The 4,761-nt window shown below is 54.4% G+C and overlaps 1 non-coding gene across 1 annotated transcript; it reads left to right on the top strand.

Annotated features, from left to right (window-relative positions):
- Nucleotides 1-940: 940 nt before the first annotated feature.
- TRNAC-GCA (transfer RNA cysteine (anticodon GCA)) lies at nucleotides 941-1,012 on the top strand. Its single transcript has one exon. It is a non-coding gene; the product is annotated as a tRNA-Cys (tRNA).
- The last annotated feature ends 3,749 nt before the right edge of the window (nucleotides 1,013-4,761 follow it).

Here is a 4,761-nt window from a genome sequence, read left to right as displayed (position 1 = left end):
CTCCCTGAAGATCGTAAGACCTCCGAACTTGTACCTGAGCCTGCTGAGTGACTCGCGGCTCCCTGAAACTCGTAAGACCTCCGAACTTGTGCCTGAGCCTGCTGAGTGACTCGCGGCTCCTTGAACCTCGTAAGACCTCCGAACCTGCACCTGAGCCCGCTGAGTGACTCGCGGCTCCAACGGACTCTCACGGTCCCGCCGGACCCCGACTACAACCACGTATCCCCCAGCTCGAGGATTGTGAGCTGTGCGCCGGATACGTCCCTGCCTTGAACCTTTACCGGAGACTGTCCCGCTACCCCCTACCCCTTCCGAGACTCATTGAGCCCGTGCTCACCTTGTACATATTTGCAGTGATAACCTACTTGATAAAGATTGATTTCTAAGCATACCCGGTGTGGTCACTCTGTGTCGTGTGGTGCCAGAAGTACGATCCTAGATACGAGATTCCTCCCCCTGGGGAGTCTCCCGCCAGTGCCCGGCTACGATACTTCGAGGGTAGGTCTCAGGGTAGTCAGGACCCCCTTCCAGGCTCCTCTGAGGTCGCCGTCTAACAAGGGTGGTTGCAGGTTGGCTGGATGATGGAGAGGGCCACGCCGTGAGGCCGGTCTCACACATCCTATTTCACAAGGCTTTCTGTCCCCATTCAGAAGGTGAAATGTTATCCTATTCGGGGGTACCTTGAAGCTCGGTGATATAACTCAGTGATGAAATAATGAGCAAGACGGGTGAATATTGGTCAGGCACGCCAAAGAGGTGAAGGACAGGAGCAGAACTGGAGGACATGTTTGTAGCTCAGTGCTAGAAACCTCCAACGGCTTGAGGATAGAGCTGAGCGGAAAAACCGGACTAGAAGACAGGAATGTATAACTGAAGGTACAGCACGGGCAGGGCCGCTGAAGACAAATATATCACTTATTGTGAAACTAAGAAAGCAGCTGGGGATATAGCTCAGTGGTAGAGCATTTGACTGCAGATCAAGAGGTCCCTGGTTCAAATCCGGGTGTCCCCTTCAAATGTTTTTTATATCCGTTTTACAATATTGTTTTGCAAAGCATCTGCCTAAACGGAAGTTCTTTGCTGCGAAATAGACCAAATTGAAAAAACACACGCTTTTTGATTCATGTTTCCTAGAAACGACCAACAGATTCAAACATTTAACTTTTTAGTGAGAAGTTGACTAAAATTAAGTTCACTTTGTCTGATAGAGAGACACAGAAGGCGAAAGAGAGAGAAACACAGGAGCCGAGAGAGACACAGGGCGAAAGAGATATCCCCAAGTGTTTAGAAGCATGTTATCGCCTCCAGAATGATGAAGAAAAGAAGAGGTTTTCTCTGGGTTTGCTCAGTGTAGTGAGCTTTCTCACATATTTTTCTTAAGTCCTAACACAAGCTTTTAAAAGTGGTCGCACCCTTTTACATCACCAAAGACAGACGTTTATGTTTAATGTAAGACATGGGTACTCACAAACTTTCTCTCGGGGGCCAAATTTACAGTGTGGTTTGTGGCCGAGGGCCACACCGGGTGGGGCGGGGGCAGTGGGGGAGTGGGCGGGGCTAGAGCAAAAAAAAACTGTGACCATGAGGTGGAACACAGGCCCCTGCAGCGGACGCCTTCGTCCACTGAGCCACCAGACCCGGCATTCACACATCTCTATCTATCTATCTATCTATCTATCTATCTATCTATCTATCTATCTATCTATCTATCTATCTATCTATCTATCTATCTATCTATCTATCCGTCTATCTATCTATCTCGCTCTGTCTCCCTCCTATCACTCTCTCTTTCTATAAATCTATCTATCTATCTATCTATCTATCTATCTATCTATCTATCTATCTATCTATCTATCTATCTCTCTCTCCCTCTGTATCCCTCACTCTGTCTCCCTTTCTCTCTCCCTCCCTCCCTCTCTCTCTCTGTCTCCCTCCCTGTCTCCCTCCCTCTGTCTCTGTCTCCCTCTGTCTCACTCACTATGTGTCTCCCTCCCTCTGTCTCCCTCCCTTCCTCCGTCTCCCTCTCTCTGTCTCAATCCCTCCCTCCCTTCCTCTCCCCCCTCTGTATGTCTCCCTCCATCTTGTCTCCCTCCCTCTTGTCTCCCTCCCTCTGTCTCCCTCCCTCTGTCTCCCTCCCTCTGTCTCCCTCCCTCTGTCTCCCTCCCTCTGTCTCCCTCCCTCTGTCTCCCTCCCTCTCTATTTCCCTCCCTCCCTCTGTCTCCCTCTGTCTCACTCACTCTGTTTGTCTCCCTCTCTCTCTGTCTCCCTCCCTCTCTCTGTCTCCCTCCCTCTCCCTCTCCCTCTCTCTCTTTCCCTCTCCCTGTCTCCCTCCCTCTCTCTCTCTCTCCCTTTCTCTCTGTCTCCCTCCCTCTGTCTCCCTCCTTGTCTCCCTTCCTCTGTCTCCGTCTCCCTCTGTCTCACTCACTCTGTTTCCCTCTCTCTCTGTCTCCCTCCCTCTCCCTGTCTCCCTCCCTCTCTCTGTCTCTCTCTCCCAATCAGTTTGTCTCTGTGAGACCGGCCTCGTGGCGTGGGCCCTCCCGACCAGCAAACCTCGACGATATAGCGGTATTCAGGTCCCAATGGACCGAGCACCTCCAGCACCTCCGACAAGTCCTGCTGGCTTTGCGCCAGGCCGGACTCACCATCAAAGCCAGCAAATGCCAAATTGGGCACGGCTCCGTAACCTATCTGGGGCACCAGGTGGGAAGCGGACAGGTCGCCCCCTCCAGCCAAAGATCGATGCCATGTTGTCCTGGGAACCCCCCACGACCCAAATGGAAGTCAGGGCCTTCCTGGGCCTCACCGGTTACTCCCGGAGGTTTATTAAGAACTATGGCAGCATCGCAGGCCCCCTCACAGAGCTGACCTCCAAAAGACACCCCAAGAAAGTACAATGGACTCCCCCCTCCCAGAAAGCGTTCGACGCCCTAAAAGCCGCTATGTGTACGACTCCAGTGCTTAAAGCCCCCGACTACGCCCAGGAGTTTGTGGTCCAGACGGACGCCTCGGAACACGGCATCGGGGCAGTCCTCTCACAGTTCGACGACAAAGGCATAGATCAAAAAGCTACGGCCCTACCTGTTCGGAACACACTTCCGAGTACAAACCGATCACCGACCCTTGCGGTGGTTGATGCAGATGCGAGGGGAAAACCCCAAGCTGCTACGCTGGTCCATCTCCCTCCAGGGGATGTATGACGTTACAACGCACACTTTTACAACGCATGCACTTACAACGCATTGTAATGGTAGTATGCGTTGTAATGGAATGCGTTGTAAAGGTAGTTTTTAAAAATGCGTTGTAGTGTCATGCGTTGTAATGTCATGCGTTGTAACGGATTATGCGTTGTAAAAAATGCGTTGTAAAGGTAGTGCGTTGTAAAAGTTGCGTTGTAAAGGTTGTTCCCCCCCTCCAGGGGATGGATTTTACTGTGGAACATCGCCCCGGGATGGACCACGCCAACGCTGACGGCCTGTCCCGATTCTTCCGCTTCAGCGAGGAGAACCCCCAAGTGGATGGGTAGTTCTCCCCGCCTTTCAGCTGGGGGGGGCACGTGTGAGACCGGCCTCGTGGCATGGGCCCTCCCGACCAGCAAGCTACCCTGCAACCGCACCGATCCTCGATGTCACAGACTTCCGGCCCCCATGGCCCAACATCCCGAGGGCCGGCCAGATCCCCTACACGCATGCCCAGCCGAGGGAGAGCGAAACCCCCCAAACCAGACCGAGAGGCGCCGACCCTGTCACACCTCTGGTCTCTTCCCCGAGGGAGGTTTCGATCGACCACCAGGCCCCCGGTGAGCGGCCGCCTCGCCTGCTGGGTGTCTGGAGTCCCTCCCAGACCCACCTGAACAGATCAAAGGGCCGAGCGACAGGAAGCCCCGACACACCGCCCCCAGGCACCAGACCCCTCTCCGCGAGGACTCCGGACTTCAAAGAGGAGGGGAAGTATTACAAGGGGTGCTGAAGGGACGGGAGAGGAAGAAGACCTGAACTGACGAGAGCCAGCTGACCTGGTCGCGGCTCGATCGCTCCCCGAACGGAAGAACTCTGAACCATCTGAGCCCTGCTGACGCTGTCGCGGCTCCCCGAACTCTGAACCATCTGAGCCCTGCTGACGCTGTCGCGGCTCCCCGAACTCTGAACCATCTGAGCCCTGCTGACGCTGTCGCGGCTCCCCGAACTCTGAACCATCTGAGCCCTGCAGACGCCGTCGCGGCTCCCCGAACTACGAACCTCCAGTGCCTGCTGAGTGACTCGCGGCCCGCTCCTCCAAGAGAATCGGCAGAGATCGCCGAAAGAAGCAACATCCCCTCAGCTCGAGGATTGAGAGCTGTGCGCCGGATACTCCGCAGAGACACTGATTCAAAGACTGTCCCGCTACCGCTTACCCTCATCACGAGATCGCTGCCGCTTGTGGCACAAACTCTGCACCTACCGGCCGGATCATAAAGATCCCTGACAACCAACGATAAAGATTATTATCTTGTAAAGAACTCCTGTGTGGTGTCCCTCTATCCGAAGAGAGTGAGTGCAGCGTGTGCGATCCTAGGTACGAGACCCTTCCAGGAAGGGCCTCCCCGCTCTTGCTCGGCCTAACTCTGGGAAAGGTGGGCCTCCGGGTGGTCGGGAACGTATTCCACAACCTCCCCGGGAACCGCCTTCCAACATTTGGTGGCAGGCGACGGGATCCGAGCCAACACCTAGAGATCGTGCAGTAGACTGCTAACGCACTACCAAGAAGAAATGGAAGGAGAAACCT

Source organism: Triturus cristatus, chromosome 4_1 (assembly GCF_964204655.1).
Source record: "Triturus cristatus chromosome 4_1, aTriCri1.1, whole genome shotgun sequence".
NCBI classification, from domain to species: domain Eukaryota; kingdom Metazoa; phylum Chordata; class Amphibia; order Caudata; family Salamandridae; genus Triturus; species Triturus cristatus.
Note: the sequence above shows the minus strand (reverse complement) of the source record. Positions and strands in the feature narration are given on the sequence as shown.